Source organism: Desmodus rotundus, chromosome 3 (genome assembly GCF_022682495.2).
Source record: "Desmodus rotundus isolate HL8 chromosome 3, HLdesRot8A.1, whole genome shotgun sequence".
Lineage (NCBI taxonomy): Eukaryota > Metazoa > Chordata > Mammalia > Chiroptera > Phyllostomidae > Desmodus > Desmodus rotundus.
The window spans coordinates 129,069,957-129,094,064 of record NC_071389.1 but is presented as its reverse complement, the minus strand read 5'-3'; the positions used below and the strand labels follow the sequence as shown (position 1 = coordinate 129,094,064).

At 37.7% G+C, this 24,108-nt stretch overlaps 1 pseudogene; it reads right to left on the bottom strand.

Moving 5' to 3' along the window:
- Window positions 1–10,369: 10,369 nt before the first annotated feature.
- LOC128780391 (HORMA domain-containing protein 1-like) lies at window positions 10,370–23,649 on the bottom strand (annotated as a pseudogene).
- Window positions 23,650–24,108: the final 459 nt, after the last annotated feature.

Sequence of the window (24,108 nt, the reverse complement as noted above, 5' to 3'; positions counted from 1 at the left end):
ATACATATAAAAGTACAGCAGTAATCTTCATGTTTATAATAACAGTCACACATATACAGATATCAAGTAATATGCGGGGCCAATAAAATAAGCATGCATTCTCTTTCTATCTGTACGTAATAACTAGAATGATGCGCTTACTATAGACTAGACATGGTGCCTACAGCTTTAGACGCATAATCTCATTTTATTGTCATAACCATCTAACGAAGCAGATACTACTATCCACATTAAACACCTGAGAAAACTGAGGCTTAAAGCAGTTAATAAGTTTTTCAAATGTATCCAACTCATAATGTTAAAATACTGCATTCTTCTTGATTAATAGTAATAATTGACACAGCTCCTTATAGTAAGGATATGTAGTAACATTTCTATCAACAGAAAATAATTCCTCATTGTCTGAGTAAGGTGTCATCTGTATGTATTTGTGAATGCATTTTCAATGTTACTTTACTACATATATTTCTGTATCTCTTGCTCTCCCATAGTAGCTTGAATAAGGCCAAATTCTAGAAGCCATAGTAAAAAAAAAATCATTACTATTCATAAATTAGAATAATTGATTGCTTTTAATGGTCTCTTGTCATTTTGCCAAGGTAGCAAGAGCAAAAGTAGGTAATGGCTATAACCCATGCCTTTTGTTTTAAAACTATTCATTTAGTAATGATAATTTAGCCAAAATACATTTCAAAAAGACTTGCTGATTTGTACATTTCTTATAACTGCATTCAGAAAGTGGCAATGGCATTTAAAATCTACATTTACATTAAAGAGGTATCACAGGCTTTTGAAGTGGCAAAATCATCTCTACTTGCTGAAGAGCACAAGTAAAAACACAAATAGGGAGACCCTGGGACATGTGGCACCAACACACCGAACATCCACTTCGACACGTCTCCAGAAAGCTAGAAGCGCACTGAAAATGCACACCGCCAGCATACCGGGGCCTTTTTCAAAGTTCATCACCTGGTTGTGTGTATCGCACTCTAGATTCCTCTAGGAAGATGTTGAATTAGCTGAATTATAGTCACCAGCCAGTGAGTTCTTTAACAGTTATTCTCCGTATATCTTGAAGATGAATATCTCCAGGGCCTCATATAATAGACCAATGTTGCCATTTTCTATCAGTAAAATTAAACCATACATTTGAAGATTCATGTTATCATATTCTTCAACATTGCCTTTATCTTGGGGTAACATAAATGTTTATGTTCCTATTACTATTCCAATCATTTAAAAATATGGAATCATCTAAAAATCTAACTTCAATAACTAATAATAGCTATTTATTGAACACATTATATATGTGCCAAGCACTATGCTCATTTTAACTCACTGAAGACCCTCAGCTCTGGAAAAAAGGCATTCTCTTCCATAGTCTGCCTATGGGGAAACTGAAGCTGTGAGGGAGTGTAGCTAGTAGGGTGCTTGGTATGCCAAGCTCTCAACCATTCTCTTCTGTGCCTAGCTAAGAATGTACCTGGAGATAGTAAAAGGTGTTCTTGGCCCTTTCTTGAAAAGAGACTACCATTTCTTTCACAGGAAACAGTTACCTTGAAAAAAATCAGGGAATGTAGTTTTATACCCCAAAGATTCTCCTATTTTCCCCCAACTTGCCCAGGAGGATCAACGAGAAATTCTTTCTTTCCTTTTTATAACATACTGAAGTCTTTCCTTATTTTTCCAATATCGAATGAATTTTAAAATCACAACTTATTAACCAACTCACTTTATTATGTTTTCATTCTACACTGTGAACTGATTTCTTGGCCAGTGAGAGCCCACAGGGAGCCAGAAGCAGACGGTCACTGTCACAGAGCAGCACGACGGGTGCTAGCAACAGTCTAGAAGGCAAACGAGGCCATGCTGTGTAAATATTAGAAGAAAATATGGGCCCCTTTTTTAAATTTTTATTTTTTAATTATCCTTTTTTTAAAAAAATCACATTGTGGCTCAGCCTCATTTTATTGTTATCCCTCTGAATCCTGTACATGGACTGAACTCAGCTATATATGCATCACACAGGATGTTCTATATTGACGGGGAAATTCTTACCGGGGGTGTGTCAGATAAGCATAGTTACACCACAGCTAAATATCAGGTCACTGCAAAGGCCTCCACACTCGCGTGACCCTGCCTGTCAGCTGAGACGTCGGAAGGAGCCAATGGCTGGATCACTGATACATGGTCCCACCATGTAGCTTGGGCTTCCCCTCAGGGCACAGCTGGGGTCTAAGAGCAAATGTTCCAAGAAGCAGGAAATGGAAGGAGCTTTTCCTTAGGGCCTGAGTACAGAAACTGGCACTGTGGTGCTGAAGGCATACTCTACTGGTCCAGCTGTTTCAATTTTGTTTATTCATTTATTTCATTCTTAAGGTTCCACATATAGGTGAAATCACACAGTATTTTTATTTCTCTGACTTTTTTCACTTAGCATAATACCCTCTAGTTCCATCCATGTCATCACAAATAATAAGATTTAATTCTTATTTTTTGCACGGCTGACTAGTGTTCTATTGTATATATGCACCTCAGCTTTTTTGTCCACTCACCCATCTACTGATGGGCACTTGGGCTGGTTCCATACCTTGGCTATGGTAAATAATGCTGCAATGAACAAAGGGATGTGTATATTCTTTTGAATTAGTGCTTTGGGTTTCTTTAGATATATACCCAGAAGTGGAATTGCTGGGTCATGAGGCAGTTTAATTTTTAATTTTTTCCTTTAATCTTTCTTGTATTGTTTCCATTACCTTTTAGTCCCCTCATACCCCTCCCCCCAGCAATCACCACACTGTTGTCCGTGTCCTTTAGTTCTTTTTCCTTTTAGCTCAATCCCTCCATCCCCTAACCTCCCCCACTCACTAGCTGTCATCTGCTCCCTATCTGAGTCTGTCCCCATTTTCCTTGTTAGTTCGCTTTGTTCATTAGATTCCACATATGAGTGAGATCATATGGTATTTTTCTTTCTATGAGTAGCTTATTTCACTTGGCATAATGTTCAGGATGTCCATCCATATTGTCACAATGGTTGAATTTTTCTTTTTTTTACAGCTTAGTATTCCATTGTGTAAATGTCCCAAGTTGTTTAAGGAAACTCCATACTGTTTCCATAGTGGGTGCAGCAGTCTGCATTCCCACCAACAGTGCACAAGGGTTCCCTTTTCTCCACATCCTCACTAGCACTTGTGGTTTGTGATTTATTATAGTGATTCTAACAGGTGTCAGGTGACATTTCATTGTGGTTTTAATTTGCATCTCTCTGACAATTAGTGACTTTGGGCATCTTTTCATACATCTATTGTCCCCCTGTATGTCCTCTTTGGAGAAATATCTATTCAGATCCTCTTCCCATTTTTTAATTGAAGTTTGCTTTTGTTTTTTTTTGGGGGGTTGGTGTTGAGTTATACGAGTTCTGTATACATTGTGGACATTAATCCCCTATCAGATGTTTCATTGGTGAGTACCTTCTTCCCTTCAGTAGATTGTCTTTTCATTTTGTTGATGGTTTCCTTTGCGGTGCAAAACCTTTTATTTTGATGTAGTCCCATTTGTTAATTTTTTTCATTTGTTTCTCTTGCCCAAGGAGATATTATCAGAAAAAATATGGCTCAAAGATGTCAGAGATTTTATGGTCTATGTTTTCTTCTGGGAGCTTTATGGTTTTGAGTGTTACAGTTAAGTCTTTAATCCATTTTGAGTTTATTCTTATATATGGTGTGAAATGGTGATGTTTTCATTTTTTACAGGTATCTAAGTTTCCCAACACCACTTATTGCATACACTTTCTCTACCCCATTGTATGTTCTTGCCTTCTTTGGCAACTGTTAATTGACCATATAGGCATGGGTTTATTTCTGGGGTCTCTAGCCTGTTTCAGTGATCTATGTGTCTGCTTTTATGCCAGTTCCATGCTTTTTGATTACTATAGCCTTGTAGTATAGTTTAATATCAGAAAGCGTGGTACTTCCAAGTTTGCTCTTCCTCAAAATTGCTGTGGCTATTTGGGGTCTTTTGTGGTTCCATATAATTATCTGGAGCATTTGTTCTAGTTCTATAAAATACACCATTGGTGTTTTGATGGGAATTACATTAAATTTGTAGACCACTTTGGGTAGTATGAACACTTTATTGACATTAATTCTTCCTATCCATGAGCATGTATACATGCTTCTAATTATTTGTATCTTCTTCAATTTTTTGCTTCAGTACCTTATAATTTTCTGGACATAGGTCCTTTACCTCCTTGGTTAGATTAATTCCTCAGTATTTAACATTTTTTGATGTAATTGTAAATGAGATTTTTTTTTAGTTTCCCTTTCTGATAGTTTATTATTGGTGTATAAAAACATTACCAATTTCTAAATATTTATTTTGTAAACTGCTACTTTACTGAATTAATTTACCAGGTCTACTAGTTTTTGTACACACTTCTTTACTGTCTTGGAGTAAAAAAAACTTCGAAATTATTATGTCAATTCAGAAGACATAAAAATTCCATAAATTAAACTTTTGCATAATTAGAATACTATAAGCAAAATAAAATTACATCCAAGCAAAGCTTCAAATTATATATTTCACTTAAAAATATATAAGAAGCTCCTATACTTAAAGAAGTAAAAAAACAAAACCCAATAGAAAAATGGGCAAACAATATGAACTCATTTAGTGGTTACAGGTTAAAAAAAGAGGTCTCTTAAAAATATGAAAACACAACCTCTCAGAATAAAATTGAAAAAATAGTAAGCTAAAAACTATACTAAAACATAATTTTAACCTATATAAACATGGCAAAAATCTAAAGTTTACAACTAACTCTGACAGCCAGTTTGTGAGAAAATAATTCCTCTAACATGCTGCCAGTGAGAGAAAATGGTGCAACCTTTGTGGAGGCAACTTGACAATGAATTAAAACAAAAATGCATTTACTGTTCCATGGACCCACCTCTCCTTCCGAGAACTTATTCTCAGTCTGCATGTATAGGCACAACATGATGTAAATACAGGGTTATCCATTGTAACATTTTTCTGTAATAGCAAAAGACTGAGGAAGAAGAATAACTGAAAGCATCTATCAATAGGTTTATGACATAATTGACCTACTTACATTACTATAGTTAGATTTCACTTTCCCCCCCAGTATTATTTGTCCCAGCCTTACCTCAGACAGGAAATGACATAAACGGGGTTGTGATTACGTGGAATTCTGGGAGTAAGTGAGCCCCAGATGGAACCAACTTAAGGTTGCTGAGGAAACAGAACAGAGCCCACACAACATCCCTGTTCTAGAGAGCATCTGGCACTGCACAGTCTCCGAGGCAGAGACAGGGAAACTAACTTGGTCCAGGTCCCAGGCAGTAATCAGCATTGAAAGGGAAATACAACTGTAAGAAAGAGGACGTGACACTGGGTGGCGAAATGGAGGGCAGAATCATTTGAACCACACCAGGTCTTTTGGAGATGTTCAGAAAGAAGAGAAAGAGAAAATTGCCTCAGATAATTTTCCTGATAAATTTGTCTCGGATAATTTGCGAGCAATATCGGAGACTGGAGGAGATAAGAAATACCCCAGGCAAAAGGTGGTGTAAAAGCAGACAAGCAAAAACAATCTTCCTTCCCATCCTTAATCTTGTCAGGATAGATTTACCAAAATGCTGCCTGAACTGATTGATTGCCAAGCTTTGTTTCTCTCCAGACACCTTTGTGGTTGGTCTTAACACTGTATAGGAACATTTCTGAACCTGATTCATGAATGGTAAGAAAGCTCTTCACAGATCTGACGGCCAGGGTACAGTCTCACCTGAGAGGCACCACAGCTCCAGATCTCCAATAACCATTAGTTAAAAAAAGAGATGAATGTGCAATAAATACAGTTTGTTATTTTTAATTACAAGGTGATTTTTCCCCCTGATATTATTAAGTTGAATTTCCATGAGATGGATTTTTGGGGAAAAATGGGAAAGACAAATATAAGCATTAATTATATTACTTGCATTTGCCAGGCAAAATGTCAGCACATAAAGTTAGGCAATATTACCTTCTATTCTGGAGATCAGGCATTGAAACTTGGAAAGGTTTCAAGACTTATCTAAGATCACTGAGAGGCAGAGATCAAATTTAAATATGAGCTGGTTTGATTCCAAAGTCCGCGTTCCTTCTAAATACACTGCACTGACGCAATGTCAAGAGCTGAGCTTTTACCCTACTTGTGAACTAGTAAGTCAGTCTGCCGTGGTTTCATGGATGCTGGGAGAGCACACAAAACGTCTGGGTCAGAGACAGAGGACAGCTGAACACTCATGAAACCAGAGACAGCCAGAATACCACACATTTTCTCCTATCAGGTCCCCGAGCCCCTGTTCCCACTGGGTGATCTGAGAAGGGCAGGGGCTATGCACCTGCAGGGGCTGTGCTGCAGGAGAGCGGCCTTCAGTCCTCTCAACAACCCAAGTTCTATAACGAGCAGTGAGCACACGGCCGTCTTCTTGGAGGGAAACGTTATTTTGATGATACTAACAAGTACAAAGGCACTACCCCCATCTCCCAAGACTGCTGGCTATTAAATATCCTTGAAAAGATTATCCACAAAGGTGCATCTGCTCACAAGATGTACAGAAAGGAGAGGGAGCTGTGGAGAAACTTCCCTCCATACCAAAGAAATAATTATATGATATATTGCTTAACAAAGACTTGACAAGTTTGCAATTACTTATGGAGAGTGTATATGTATAAATTCCCAATAAGTTCATTTGTACCTGGGTACAATCATCTTTATTGTTAATTTAGTAGGTGTAGAATTATTCCCAAAGTTGATGTAACTAATATTGCATTTATTACTAGAAAGTAACAATTTCCATGGAGCCGCATTTACTATTTGTATTCTCTTCTGTAGAGATTGTATGAGTCTTCGCATATTTATCTCTAAGAATTTCAAAATATATCTTGTATTATATATTTGTGTGAGCATTTTATATAACACACATATATTAACTGCTATGTAGCATAAATGGTTTTCTGTTACTTTAACTTTAGTGTATCTCATTAAAAGAATTTAGAAGGTTTTTTTTAATTGTGAAAGACTACCAACACTTTCTTTCATTATTTCTTCTACTACTTAAAAAATATTAAAGCTATCTCACAGGGCTGATTACTATTAAATTCTAATTTCAGCTATTTTTTAATAAAATTTATGAATGGAATTGAAATTATTATGAAAATTTAAATACCTAAAATAAACTTTTTACCCCAAAACATGTTTTTCAAAGTACTTCCATGTATATTATTTCAGTGAATCTCTAGGAAAATCTTATAAAATATGTATGTGTTAAAGTTTTGGAAAGCAGGTCAACTATCATTTTGCCTTATCATCTATTTAATAGTCGAACTCCCAAAATGATGGCCTAGCCAATAATGGTCTAGCCTGTTATTGAAAACTTCCCAAATAAGGAACTGATTACTGTCTCGAATGGCCCATTTTATCTCAGGACAGGACAGCTCTGTTACAAAATTCTCCTTTAAATGAAGGCTAAATCTGCACCCCACCCCACCCCCATTTAGTTTCCTTTTTGTGTCCTTGGAGCCATGGACAGTAAGCTTAGTCTCTCATTCCCGTGGTAATTAACAAAATACTGTTTTCTCCTGCCTCCCACTAAATCTTCTCTCCTGTAGCATAAACATGCCTAGTGTTTTCAATCATCTTTATGTCTCTTCACCATACACTTTACTGGAAGTTTAAACACAAGAAATCAAAATTTCACTCATAAACTGACCAATTAAATTAGAGCGTCTTCATGCTCACACTGGTTTGGAATATTGTACCTCCATTAATTTTAAAAAGTTTCACTTAGATTTCAGTCTTGTTTGTCAATTGTTTCTGAGCCCTATCTCAAAATCGCATTATCCTTTTTGGAGGAGAGGAAGAGAAGGTGATTTGGGGGAAAAGGTTGAAGTCCGAGACTTGATTTATTGGATTCAGCTCAAAAGACGGTCAAGGCATTTGAGATCTTGATATAAAAATACATTACATCTGTAAATCCATACCTGGTATCATCTAAGTTGTATGACTATGAGTATATAAATTCCCTATCTGTAGACAGACACAGTAGTGGATAGGGCAGAACCCTGTATGTTATGAAATCATATAAGACCTTGCCAATGCACTGTCTATGATGTCAGAATCAGATAGAATTTTGTGGAAAAAAGTACCCATTTAAACTAAATATATAGATAAAGGATATCCATTATAGTCAGATTTCAATAAAATTCTATGCTTGAGCTTTATTAGATATTTAAAGCTATGCTGACTCAGGTGGTTTGCTACAAAAATAAGTGAATAGAGCATAACATAACATAGAGCATAGCAAGGTCTTTCAGCAGTTAGGAAAAGAGGTTTCCCCAGGACATGAAGCCTCAGAGCAAGCAAAGAATGATAGAGACCTAAGACAAAATATACTCTGTGATCATATCTTTCACTAACAGAATTAAGAAATTTTAGGTACTCATTTCTACATACAAAAATCCTAAAAGATAAAAAGATCTTTTTAAAAACAAGTTGTTAGAAATGCCCAAAAATAACCCTACCACTTTTACACTTATTATAAGACATGATTAACTCACCCTTTAGACATTAGGCAAAGCATATCTTAATTATCCAGCAGCATTACTGGCTGCCCTCCACATAAATTTTAAGAATGAAAACCACTGATATGATAATATTTATGCTAATATTTCTTATCTATGCACAACTGCTAGTCGTTTCCTAACACTTCCTCTTCTTTGTCCATAATAACATAATTGTAACTGAACACAAGGCTGCCCCGCTAGAGGCGATATTTCTCAGCCCCCCTCCCCACAACTCAGTGTGGTCATGGGACTAAAATCACAACAGGAACGTGAGGTTAACGGCAACCCCTCGTCACTTAATTAAAATGAAATTGATGCACACCATTTGGTGTTCTTTTTCTCACCTTCCAAGGGTGGGAGGTGACCCAGTTTCAACCACACAGGCAGCATACCTACTACCTTTGAAGGGGGAGGGACTTGGTGGAAAGTTCCCTAATACCTCCTGGACCAGGTCTGCCTCACCAGCTGTGATTGATGGGGCTATTAAGTTTGAAAAAATTGAATTATATTGTATTTAAATAACTCTATTTGGGGATCTCATTGGTAAAGCAACTCAGATTTAAGGAATACAGCCATCATCATCCTATATCAATACAATATCATATACTGTGAAATTCTTAAAGGAAAGAAAAATGATTTATTTACCTAGTCTGGGGCCTGGCTCACTGCAGCATTAAAAATGTATGCATTTATAAATCAACCTGTAAACTGAACATCAAATAAAGGCCAATATAGAAAAAATATGCATTGAATAGACAATCAGAAATTTTCTCTAAAGAGTTACCAATTTTTTTTCAGTCCACCATCTCTCATTTCACACATGAAGAATTGGGCCAGATCAAGGTCACACAGCAGATATCTGATATATTAGCAGTGGAAAGAAATAAAATATACTGGATAAGAGGAGATGCTGGGGAATGAAATAATACTTAAAATCCAGGTTCTGTGATTTACTCTGTTACTTCCAACACGTTACTTAATGTCTTTAGATCTCCTCATGTATAAGATGGTGTTTCTAAGTGCCTGTTGCAATATAGCAAACCATCCCAAAATGTGAGGACTCAAAGTAGTTTATGATTTTTCTCTCCTGGTTCTGTTTGTTGACTGGGCATAGCTGGCAGTTCTCACTTGGGGGTCTTCCAAGAGCTGCAGGCAGTCACCCGAAGACTTCACTAGGCTGAATGTCCAGGATGACTTACATATATGGCGGGCAGTAGATACTGACTGTGGTCAGGGAGCTCAGTTAGGGCTATCAACTGTGGGCATTCTATGTGGCTTGGGTTCTCAAAGTATTTGACACTAGATTCCAAGAGGGAGTGCCTCAGGCACAGAATTTGCAGAAGGCCCAGGCAGAAGAAACAAGATTTCCTATGAACTAACATTGGAAGTACCCATTTATCATTTCAACTATGTACTGACCAAGCTGGTAACTCAGGATAGTCCAGATTTAACAGGAGAAAAATTGGACTCCAGATCTTCATGTGAAGATCAGCATGCACATACAGACAGGGAAAAACTCAGAGGCAACCCTTCTGACAATTATTGAACATGGTATGCCCTCTGGCCATTATACTAACATTCCTCCCATGTGCAAAATTTACCCATCCTCCTCCCAGGAGCCTTAAAGACTCATCCCATTAGGGAAGTGGCTTGAAGCCCAAGATCTCAGAGAAATCAGCCCAGTGCAGTACCTGTGGGACAGCTTCTCTCAATATAAGACCTGTAACCCATTACGTTCCTGTCTTTATCTGTCCCTCATACACCTAACATTCTGAAAGATGCTTTTGCTTCTTGTTTAGTTTTCAGGCACCTCAAGTTCAGATACTTTATTGACTAACTGCTCAATCTGAGAGTGAGAAATGGAAAGATCTAGACTTTAAGACCTCTTAATTTCATCTTCCTCACAAGCTAAACTTGGTTCTCCAAGTTTAGAAGATCCAGGTTTATCTTCTGCTCTGCCATTTTAGTTTCAATGTCAAAATCATCATTTATATAATGCTCCTGTTTGTCTTCTAGATCATTTTTATGAGAGTTTTTTTTGAAATAGTATCTTTAATTGTTTCAATGATAGTATAGCTGAATCAATATTGTCCATTCATCATATTTCAGTATTCACTTTTATTTTGAAGGTGTGAAAAGGTGTTGGAACAGCTCCCACATTTAGTACATAGCCTCTCCTTCAAATATCACTCCTTCAAAGTCACCACCCTTAAAACCAGGAAGAAGTAATCTGGGGGTGTAACTTTATCACAGTAAAAATGTTTCATGGTCAAACAAACATCATTAGGTAAAGGTCCCAGATCTTGCAGTAGAATATAAACCTTGCAAATAAGAATATTTGCTTTCTTGTTGTCAGTAGATGACATACTATATTCACTGCTTTAGCTCTTAATTATGAATTCCATGATTGGCCCATTACTGGTGTACTTGAATTGAAACTGGTAACATTCTGAAATTGTCTGAGGATCTTCTTGATTGGTATATACAACTAGAACAATTCGTCTCTAGATATTTTTTCTGTAAAGCGCCATAGCACCCTAGTATCTACTTCACTAATTGTGTAGATCTTGGGAAAATTTATCTTCTCTCGGAATTTGGGCACAAATATCAAGCTCCAGTGAGGGGACAGTGGCTCAAAAGTATGTCAAGAGACATACAGGGAGAGCCTGGCTTCGGAATGAGGCCCATCATTGTCCCTGTGTCGAGCCCTCTGCTCATGCAGCCTGCAGGACACCTGCAGACACCACATCCCCTTCTTTTCTTCTGTGTGTCTGCCTCAAATCTTCCTCTGTCTTTTATGTAGACAGTTGTGATTAGACTTCAGGCTCAGCTGGATAATCCAGGATGAGCTCATCGCAAGATCCTTAATCATCCACAAAAAATCCTATTTCCAAATAAGATATCATGAATTGGTTTCAAGAATTTGGCAATGGAGGTATCTTTATGGAGTGGGGGTGGGGGACATCATTCAACCAACCACACCTTCATTAAATATTCCTCACAAACACGATCTCTAAAAAAAGTGAAACAGTCTCTTTTCTCTGTCCCTCAAATGAGTTTTAGTGTCCCCTTAGTGGAGAACACTTAGAGTTCCCTTAGGGGAGAGGGGAGGAATAGAGAGGCGTCAAGCTGTACTTCACAAAGATTGGCACTTTTCTCAAAACCATCTCAAGTAAACTCCTGGTTCTTTGAAAAATGTTCTAAGGACTTCTGGTCAAGATGGAGGCATAGGTAAACATGCTTTGCCTCCTCGCACAACCACAAAAAGAGTTACAACTAAATCTCAAAACAAATAGCACCAAGAAATGTCAGAAAATAGAACTGTATGGAAGTCCAACAACCAAGGACTTAAAGAAGCCACAATCATCCAGATAGGTAGGAGGGGCAGAGACACAGAGACAGGGGTGGAGAGGTGAGGACACCCAGTGTGACATGGAGAGGTGGTGGCGGCAGTAGAATGGACATGGGTGGTCCCACATTTCATGTGTGGTGGATAAAAATCAGGAAGGATACCTTGGGAGTGAGCAATCCCAGACCACACAGCCCAGAACTCCAAGGTTGGGAAGATAAATTCCCACAACATCTGCCTGTAAAAATCAGTGGGTGTTGGGGCAGAGGAAACTACAGGATGTTCAGGGAATTTCACTTAAAGGGCCCACATAGTCTTAAAACGTACACAAACCCAGTTAGTCCAGGATTCAACACCAGGGCAACAGCTGAATGGCTCCAGTCACACAACAGGAATGGGTGAAGTGACGGGAGATAGGGTGAGTGCAAGACAAACCCTGGAAACCAGGTAGTGGGCACAGTCCCCTCTCTGAGCCAACCTGCTACACAGAGCCACAAAGCAGAGAAGTGGGTTGCGCCATACTGGTGATTACCCACACAATTTACAGGTGACTTTTACAGGGAGTCAAAGCAGCTCTACCTAATACACAGAAACAAACACAGGGAGGCTGCCAAATTGAGAAAAGAAATATGGCCCAAATCAAAGAACAGAACAAAACTCCAGAATAAGAACTAAATGAAACAGAGATAGTCAAGCTATCAGATGCAGAGCCAAAACCACTGGTGATCAAGATGCTTAAAGACCTCTTTGAGTACGGCAATAATATCAGGAAAAAAATGAAGATTACACTAAGAGAAATAAAGGAAAATCAACAGGGAACCAACAGTGAAGAGGAGGAAGCCAGGATTCGAATCAATGATTTTGAACATAAGGAAGAAATAAACATTCAACTAGGACAGAACAAAGAAACAAGAACTCAAATAAACAAGGACAGTATAAGAAGACTCTAGGACATCTCCAAATGTGCCAACATCTGAACCATAGGGATGCTGGAAGAAGAAGATGAGCAAGAAATTGAAAACTTGTTTGAAAAATAATAAAAGAAAACTTTCCTAATTTGGTGAAGGAAATAGACATATAAGTCTAGGAAGCACCGAGAGTCCCAAACAAGTTGGACCAAAACAGGACGACACCAAGACACATCATAATTAAAATGCCAAAGGTTAAAGATAGAGAATTTTAAAAGCAGCAAGAGAGTTACCTACAAAGGAGTTCCCATAAGACTATCTGTTGGGGGGCTTTAACGCAGCCCCCCCCCCCCGGGTCTGCCACGGATGAAGAAAAAGACTACCAAGACATGATCTGCTTGGGGAGGAAAGGTGGCCGTTTCTCTCAAGGGGAGAAGGGCCCAGAGCCTCTCTCTCCAGGGGCTTTTATTAGGTTCATTCGCACAGGAATACAGATAAAGCTCATCAATCATTGTCAGTCAGTAAGGGTTAAACAATACAAGATTTACAGAGAACTCTGAGGGCTTATTCTGAGTTACAGCCAATTAGTTAGAGGGCCATAAAACTTTAGGCACCAGACTCATCTCAGGTCTGGACCATTATCTTTTAAGCTGAGGGTACAGATTAAGTAGGTTTCACAGGAATGTATGTATTTTTCTTAGGCCTGATTCCCCAGGGAATCCGCCCCTCCCAGCACAGGACTGCACCGCCCTCTGTTATCTCTTCAGGCTCAAGTCAGACTGGGAAGTAAAGCAGACAAGAGATTAGGAGACTTCTTGCAGACAGAATGAGGACTCAGGCTATTTCAAAGCCGAGGGGCGAGGGTCCATCACCCCCTTTTGCCACAGCCCCCCGAGTCCTTCCCTGCGGGCCTCTTCCGTGACCAGAGCCTGTCTTAGGTTGATCCTCCCTTGAGGATTCTTACCCGTCATTGGCTAACTGGCCAAGCTCAGGGCCAAGCAGGGTGAAGTGGGCAAAGGTGGCACACCTGCCAGGGAGACAAGCTTTGTCTCCTTAGTGGCTTATGGTCCCAACTCTGACTCAGCCTTAACCATGAGGGGTTACAGCCTCTGAAACCAGGCAGGGCAGTTCCCAACAACTATCAGCTGATTTCTCAAAAGAAACTTTGTAGGCAAGAAGGGACTGGCAAGAAGTATTCAAAGTGAAGAAAAGCAAGGACCTACATCCAAGATCACTGTATCCAGCAAAGCTATCATTTAGAATGGTAGAGCAGATAAAGTGCTTCCTAGACGAGGTAAAGCTAAAGGAGTTCATCAGCACCAAGCCATTATTACATGGAATGTTAAAGGGACTTAAGATAAAAAAAGAAGATTATGAACCTTAAAAAGGGAACAAATTCACAACTATCAACAACTGAATCTTAAAAAACAAACAAAACAAAACACAAAAAACCTAAGCAAACAACCCGAAAAGAAACAGAATCATAGGTATGGAGATCATTTGGAGGGTTATCAGCTGGGAGGGGGAAGTGGGAGAATGGGGGAAAAGGTGCAGGGATTAAAAAGCATAATTGGTAGGTACAAAATAGACAGGGGGGTTTTAAGAACAGTATAGGAAATGGAGAAGCCAAAGAACTTACATGCATGACCCATGGACATGAACTAAGGGGGGCATTGCTGGGTGGAATGGGGTACTGGGCAGAGAGGGGCAAAGAGGGAAAAGTTGGGACAACTGTAATAACATAAGCAATAAAATATACTTAACTTTTTCTAAGGATGTTTACTTAGTTGTATGACACATTACCAACAGAAACATATGGAAAAAGCTTTCCATCACCAAAAGCAATATTCTTAGGACAAGGTGGAAGTACAGAACAAACCTTCACTCTTCCAATTCACTGGGACCTACTGTCTCTAATACTCACAAATGATTCCAGGCTTGAGCAACCTACAAGAAACATGTCTAATCTATGCCCAGAACCTGGAGTAAATCATGCCCTGAACATCTGGCATGATGTGATATTAAAATGGTATTGCTTATCTTTCCGCACTAGGTGTGCTATATCATCACCAGGGATGTTAGAAGCTTAGTCAGTTTTCCAGCAACAGAAGTGCAAAACTCATTTTTGCTAACCAAACAAAGGGTTGTTTCTCTATTCTTATCTAACACAACACTCTTCATTTTCTTTCCCAAAGCATATAGCTTAGGACTACAGGAGTTATGAATACTAGTTACAATAAGACTCTCAATTTGAGGTTAAAAAAATAAATTTGTAAATCTGATTTTATGCAAGTTATCATATTTCTAGGAAAACTGATAGTAAATAAGTGGACATAAGAACTCCAAGATTTTAGCTCCTGTAATGTATATCATATTCAGGGAGAAGCAGCAAAAAATAATAAAATCAAAATCAAAAATCAAACAACTACAAAAATAGTAACAGAACAAAAAAGCTGACGTCTGCTTCACAAACCTATCGAATGTCCTGCACCTTGTCTTTTTCATCACCCCTTATGCATACACTAAGACAAATAATTGGCAATAGGAAAAAATAATACATCATAGATTTTAGTTTCCAGTTTAGTTTTTTTTAAATCCGCAGATGTCTTTCCTCTCAATTCAGTATTAATACCTTCAGAGTGCCTTCTCTATTTCACATTCTCTCCATAACCTTCATCGGTATGCCTCTTTCAACACAAAGCTAACTTACAAAAAACAATTTACTCTCCTGGAGGGAATAATACAGTGCATATTGATGTGGAAAACTTCCATCTCTAAGGGGTTAAGGACTGCAAAGAAGGCAATAACAAATTGAGTATCTCTCTCTCCCTCTCTCCCTCTCTATCTCTATCTCTCCACCACCCCCTCCATTCTCCTGTGATATCTCCTGCTCACCCTTTGTGGTTCCCACTCCCCTGCTTCCAAAAGAGAGCCCAGCCATTTGCATTGTGCTGCAGTGTGAGGGATGTCAAGGACATTCTCCTAAGCAATGAGCAGGCCCATTGATCATTGTTTTTTCTCACTGTTTGCAGAGAATCTCTGGGCAAGAGAAGTGTCCTTCCCACACAGAAGTCACTGACAGTGCCGCAAAGTCTTGGCTTTTTGGAGAAACACATTAAGCTTATTAAGTGCATAATATTCAGCAGGTTAAAATAGCTGTTTGCTTTTCATCATGATTGCCTCAGTGAAAGAATACATACATAAACATACAGTATATTCATATCCAAATATCCAAAAACCTAAATCCAGATTCTTTGCATAGCAAATATAGGGGAGAAAGATCTCTACCCCTGCAGTTCTATATTGAATGACAAAACAAAACACTCAGGCATAACCATTTTAGTCTGATAATGGCTCACTTCGGAAATAAAAAGAACAAAAGTAAAGAACACTCAAATTACCGTTTGCAAAATAGCCATGAATTTTTAGTATACACCATGAACCACGGAAGCAACACAACTTTCATTTTAAAAGCTTTGGGTAAGCTTTTAAAGTTACAGATCTGCAACACAAACACATTTAAACCTAAGATGACGTCCTGTTGCCATGACAATATGATACACCAGCTCCCTGTCAGGGTGGATCGTGGGCTTGGGAACACGATCGCACCGCTGTACTCCAGGGCTCCCTGACAACAACGTGCTGCCCTGAAATCACATCAATTCATTGCTCAGATGTTTGTTTTTAGTCTTAAAAAATATAGGGCTGCAGGTAAATAACCTAGCATGAATGAAAAAGTGTTACATATGCTTTCTTCAAAATATATTTTTATCTAATGTTTGTAACATCTATAAATTTACCCACAAGGTTTTAAATTAAAGATATCAAGGAAGTCTATTGTTCAAAAGTACTGTTTATCAGAATCACTAGTTTTTAATGCTTCCATAAAAGGAAAGCAATTTTCTAATCTGAAACCTCAGAATAACTTACTGTGATATATTTTTCATTATACAATAATAACTACCTATAGGCTTTAAAAAACAAAACAGAGAAACAGAGGACAGGCCCTAACTTGTCACACACAAAAAAACATGAATAAAAAAGAATCTCTTTTGAGGCACAGAACAAACAGGGAAAGAGGTTTCTTTCTGATATAAGATTGATAGCAGCTTATGACTAATCCCTCACCTTATTCCCATTTTCTGTGATTTTCCTTGTATCCTCCTTTTCTTATTATTTTGAAGTTGATAAGAAACAAAAGACTAAACTGCATCATTATTAATTCATTCTCTCAGTAAACATTTACAAAGCATTTTTATCTTTTAGTAGAAAAAGAGATCAGGGAGGAATAAGCTCCCCTAGTGAGGAAGGAAAATCTAAAAAAAAAAAGAAAAAAGAAACTTTAATAGAATCTCCTTAAAGGCTGCAGCCCTGGAATGTAAAGGATTCTGTAAAATCACAAAAGAATGTAGTTTCTCAAAGAGCCTGTTGGAACCCGTGAAACTCCAGAGGGGAGATTATGTTTGAGGTGAGTATTTTCTCAGACAATGAGTGGTGAAGGAAGGGCCATTTCAAAGAAGGAGCGTGTACAAAGGCACAGATTTTTAGAATTCACACTATATTCTGGAAAATCCCAATAGCCCTGTCTACCTGGAGTGAGGTACATATGATAAAACAGTAGGAAAAAGGTTTGTTGTAATATGAAGTTTGTACTTTATACCACAGAGTACAGGAATCCATCAAAAAATTAACCAGCCATGGGAAAACAAAGTCCAGGAGGTGTGTTAGAAAGATCACTTTGAACAGAAGAGTGGAGGATTCGTTTGGGTTGAGGTGAGATTGAAGACGTGAAAATTAAGAGGCTGTTAACAGTGCAAGTGCAAGTGAGGAGGATTGGAACAAAGACAGTGTCTACAAAGAGATTTGGGCAAGGTTTGAGTGGTAAATTTAACAAATCTTTGTAATCTATTGAATGCAGAAGCTAAAGAGGAAATATTTCTGGCATGAATGATTGTGTGAGTGCTGTTACAATTTTCCACAATGAGGAATATAATTCAGGAGGCAATCATGGCCAGATAAACTCATGAATTACAGAAAAATCCCAACAGTTAACTAGTATAAGAAGTCAAGAGACAAGGTCTGATGTCAAATCATGCAAACAGCTACACTGAAGGGCTAGAGAGAGGAGGAGGGTACAACAAAGGGAAACAAAAGGGATGGCCAGAAACGGATGGCCTTTTTTTCAACAAAGGCATTACAAAAAGAGGAGAGTCTGTCATATTAAAATGTATATAAATGACGTTTCTAGTGTGATAAAGATATTCATTAATATAAAAAGTATAAATAATATTTAACACTTTATAGTACATCCTTGAACTACATTGTGTAGGCACATCTGACCTCCAACAAAAATCCGTGTGACTAGATGAAATATTATTATTCCTCTTCTTATTTTATGGAAGAGGACAGTGACAGAGAGGCTAGCTGACTCCCCCACGGTTACACAGCTGGTAACCCAGGACTGCGGAATCCATTTTCTCCAGATATTTCACTGAATAATCTAGTTATGCCTAAACTGCACATAGAGGTTTATTTTATTAAAACACATAGAAAATTATTTTATTAATTAAAACCTTTCCACATCTTCACAAGTATAGAAATGATTTAAATAACTAAACAAATACTATTTGGAGATAATTGTTCTTAATACAGCTATAAGCTACTTTTTGTGGATCTGAAATATGACAGTTATAAAGAGGAAAAAGGAAGAGCAGAAGAAAGAGTCAAACACATTTTCTGTAGAAGGAATCTTTTCCCAAGTCAGAGAATCAGAGTAATTTTCTCTCTCAAGCAAATATGCCAGTCTCAAGGTGATAATTATTACCCATTACCAACTTCAGATATACAAATAAGATACTCAATTTTAGACTCACTAAGTAATGTGGCAACCTATTAACTAAGCCAAATAGAGTACTCAATAGAAAATATTAAATTATTCCAATATCTCCTTAAAAACCATTCAAAAATAGCACACATAACTATCATGCATATATGCACAAAGGGTAAGTGGTAAAATGCTTGAAAATCCGTCTGGCCACCCAAAATGATATAATACAACGATGAACTCATCAGGTTAAGAACTGAAACAAAAGTCACAGTCTCACAAACATCGTTCAGAATTGTAATAGATCCTGCAAAAGCCACGGAGAGTCAGGAAGTACCCTCAGAACCATCTTAACCACAGTGTGGTCATTGAGAATATCTCTTCTTAATCCTTTTTCAATAATGAAAATTAGTGTTTCTGAAGCTTAATTAGCATTTTATGTCACACATTTATTTATTTATACTCTAGTCTAATGAACTTTTTTGTGGTAGATGGGTAGATACTGTTTTCACCACTTAAAGATGAGAAATTGGTGACTCAGGGAGGTTGACATCGCTCAGTTTTATCAGAAGGAGAAGGTAGGAAGCCAAAACGTGAATTCGTTTGTTTTGACTCTAAATCTGTATATCGGGTTACTACATCACTCTATGCACCCTTTTATAAACTGTTACATTAACACTCACATAATAAAGCCCATGAAATAATCTTTTACTAGAGAGGAAGAAACCAAATCACATTGAGTTGTCAATTGTCTCACAGCAATTATGTTGTATTATGAGGTTACTCATCTGGTACATAAACAGCTAAATCCTTTTCCTTCTCTAAATGTAAAGTATGCTCACAAATAGCCAAGGGTGTGTCCTAGGTTGTATAAAACCACTAGTGTGTTACTGCAGGACTTGGAGACTTGGCATTTTAATTATGCACCATGATTTCATAACTCAGTCCCATGGCAAGTTATTATAATAAACACTTCAAAGGAAGCTTCATCTCTTTATGCATAATGCAAGTATCAAATACAATGACCTTTCTCAGATTTGCACATTAGTGATTTTATTTTAGTAAGGGTAATGAATTGCTTTGCTTCTCAATTTGATCTTTGTTTTTATAAAATATTAATCATCCAATATTCATAGTCCTTTATAAGTCAAATTTTAAAGTCCCTTTGCTATAACCAAAAATACAATCATAGAATTCTTAGATAATAATTATGGATTTCCTAAGCTTAACAGTATTTCAAGTAGGCCAGGTTAAAAACGAAACATGCAAACAGAGAGGAAAGTCCACTACGGCTTCATCCCTGGGACATTCACGATGAGTTAAGATAGCCTCTCCAAAAATGGTGTTGGGAGAGCTGGACAGCTACATGCAAAAAAATGAAACTCAATCACCAACTTACACCATACACAAAAAAACTCAAGATGGATAAAAGACTTCAATGTAAGTTACAACACCATAAAAGTCCTAGAGGAGAACATAAGCAGGACAATCTCAAATATTCCACACAGCAATATTTTTACCGATATGTCCCCTAGAGCAAGGGACATAAAGGGAAGAATAAACAAATGGGACTTCATCAAAATAGAAAGCTTCTGGATGGCTAAAGAAAATATCAGCAAAATGAATAGGGAACAAACCGTATGGGAAAATATATTTGCAAATGATAACTCAAAGAACTCACAGGACTCCAGTCCAGGAAGACAAACAACCCAATTAAAAAATGGGCAAAGGACCTGAACAGATACTTCTCCAAGGAGGACATACAGAGGGCCCAGAGACATATGAAAAGATGCTCGACATCACTAGACATCAGAGAGATGCAAATTAAAACCACAATGAGATATCCTTCACATCAGTCAGAATGGCCATCATAACCAAATCAACAAACAAAAAGTGCTGGCAAGGTTGTGAAGAAAAGGGAACCCTCGTACACTGTTGGTGGGAATGCAGACTGGTGCAGCCACTATGGAAAAACAGTATGGAACTTCCTCAGAAAACAAAAAATGGAACTGTCTTTTGACCTGGCAATTCCAATTGCTGGGACTATACTCTAAAAATCCTGAAACACAAATTCAAAAGAACCTATACACCCCAATGTTCATAGCAGCACAATTTACAATAGCCAAGTGCTGGAAGCAACCTAAGTGCCCATCAGTGAATTAGTGGATCAAAAAACTGTGGTACATTTACAGGATGGAATTCTACGCAGCAGAAAGAAAGAAGGAGCTCCTATCCTTTGTGACAGCTTGGATGGATCTGGAGAGCATTATGGTAAGTGAAATAAGCCACATGGTGAAAGACTAATAACACATGATCTCACCTATAAGTGGAACCTAATCAACAAAACAAACAAGCCAGCAACATATAACCAGAGACATTGAAATTAAGAACTTGACAGTAACCAGAGGAGAGGTGGGAGGGGATATTGGAGAGATTAGGGGGAAGGGTTGTCAAGGAACATATATAAAGAACACACGGACAAAGTCAAAGGTGGGTAGGATGGAGGGTGAGAGGTGGGGATGGCTTGGGTTGGGGGTAGTGGTGGGAGGAAAATGGAGACAATTGTACTTGAATGACAATAAAAAACAATCAGATAATCTGAATAAACAAATTACAATGAGTGGGGAAAAAACAGAAGTTTGAAAACCATTGTTGGTCTTATTTGGAAGTGAGAAGAATTTGTGCACAGTTTCAGTATTAGGCTTCTGGAATGAGCTGGGTTTGTTATGTATTTGTGAGGTATATATGTGGTTCTGTTTATAATTCTCTCAGAATTGACGAAACCTGTGTTTGAACACCTGAGTTTCAACAGGTATATTGCCCCCAAAGAGGAGTACCAATTTATACATCAGAATTATAATTATATAACTATTAAGTATTTTTTCATTTATTTTTTTCCACACAAGCTTTTTAAGCACCTGCTACATGCCAGTCAGTCTGCTAGAAGCTGGAAATACCACAGCCTATTCTTAAGGAGTATCATCATTATTATCATCATCATCATCGCAAGCCTTCTGATTATCAACTATATTTTTACATAAATATAATTTTGGGAAAAGTGATTCTATGTTGAAAAATGATTTTCCTACAAATAAATTGTTTCCTTCTTAATATCAGAATTTTGGGGCCAGGAGAGTGTTTCCACCTATTTCCATCCTACTCCTGTTAAAAATTACATGGCTCAACTAACATTTTGGTGGGAGAGCTCAAGCCCTAATGCCCTATGTGAGAAAACAATTGCTGGGCACGCTCCTCCATGCAGCATTATAGGCAATGCTATGAGCATGGGACATAAATGATAGAAGGAGAAACAAGAAAAAAAGTTGCTGAAGTACTTGAAGAAATATGGAAAGAAGGAGTGGGGGGAGAGTAAGATACAGAGAAAAGAGAGCAGGTAAAAGAGGATCATAAAGAATGTGTGTGGGGGGGAAGAGATAAATGAAGTTATTACAGAGTAAAGAGATAATTAAGAAATATTCTTGTCATTGGCACCAACGACCAGTTTGTCACATTACTGGTAACCAGTAATTTGCGAGATCAATGCCTTAACTCTGGTGACACTACCTTATTATAAAACCCTTGCACATCTATTATTCCAAATATAGTACTCCCAAATCATTTCATGAAATTTTTAATAATAATAATTAACATTTTTTGAGTTCTTTGTAGGTCCAGTCAACATGCTAAGTGGTTTGGATACATTATCTATTCTTTATATGTAAAATGCCATGAGATATATACTACCATTACACCAGTTTATAAAAGAAATGATAAAAAACAGGGCTTAATTCAACATATTCCTTTCCATTTAGGTCTCCACTGCTTCCCAAAAACTTGACATAAGTCCTGGAGTCTAAAAGTAAGATTCAGTTAAAAGTGTGATTTCAAATAAGGTATCTTACCTCTCTAAGCCTTAATTCTTCATATGCAAAATGGATAAAATAGAACTGAATATATAATAGTATCATTGTGAGAATTAAATAAGATAATGCACATAAAATATTTTATTTATGACTGGAAAAATAAATGGTATATAGTAAAAAACTAAATAATAAACTATTGCAGTGGCCAAAAAGTTCATTGTTGGTTTTTTTTTTCCATATGATGGCTCTAGTAGTACTTAGTTGTCTTAAACTTCATTCAAAACAATTTTGTTAGATTGTATTGTGACAGATGTCATATCAGCGTGCACTTAAAAAAACTTATCAAAATTTGTGAATTTTTGTGCAGCCTTTCTAATATTGAAGAAGAAAATGCGCAACATTTTGGCATATTATGCATTATATTTCAAGAAATGTAAAAACACCTGAAACATACAGGAAAAGATTTGTGCAGTGTGTGGAGAAGATGCTGTGACTGAACATGTCAAAAGTGGTTTGTGAAGTGTCTTGGTACTATTGACATTTTAGCCAAATAATTCTTTGCCTGTGGGGCTGTCTTATGCACTGGAAGATGTTTAGCAGCACCCCTGGCCTCTACCCACTAAAACCCAATAGGGGGAGATAGACCACATACTCAAAATATCCAAATCATCAATGAAGTTATTGGTGAAAATGAAAAACATGTCTTTTGTTTTATAGAAAAATCTAAACAGACTTTTTGGCCAACCCAATACAAGCATCATTAGCATTACTGTCACCACCGATGTTAGACAGCTGATCAGACAGCGATACTAAGCAGAGGATCTGAAAGAACTCCGCTCCCGGTTAACCGACAGATGTTTTATCACACACAAGGATCGACAGTGGTTTAAAATGAAATGTTCAAATTCCACATCAGATTATGGATTTCTAAAAAGGCCTGTTTGACACTATCTAGATTAGCCCAGAACAAATAGCACTGAATTTAATGTAATTAGATGGAAATTCATAAATACTGTCACTATTTGGCGTTACTGTGTTTGGAGACCTCTCGGCTTCGTGGCACGTGCTGCTCATGACCATCGGCTCTAGAAAGTGTTACGTGACATGATAGCGTTATGACTCCTGTGAGTACACATGGGCCAGTGTACGGTTAAATCTCCAATGTATATCATGCAACGTTTAAGGAACAGAATAATATTTTTTGAAATAGTAAAAAACTTCTTCCTTTTTAATTTCCTCTTTTGCCCTCTGCTCAGCTCCTGCTCTTGCCTCATATGCTGCCTTCCCTGGACCTTCCATCCACGTGTTTGGGCTGTTGGGGCTCAGTGAGGGGGTGGAAAGCAAAGCAAAAAAAGGAGGAACTTAGCTTTGATTTGTAAAAGCTTAGTAGTCATTTCAGGGAAAGGGAGAGCATTTTAAACACAAAGAAATTATTAGAGAAAGGTAGGCTGAAGAAAATAGGGATATCCCAGAATTGGGAGTAACAAATATTAATAGAAAATGGAGAACTACAGGTACAAACCTGACCTAGCCCGGTAG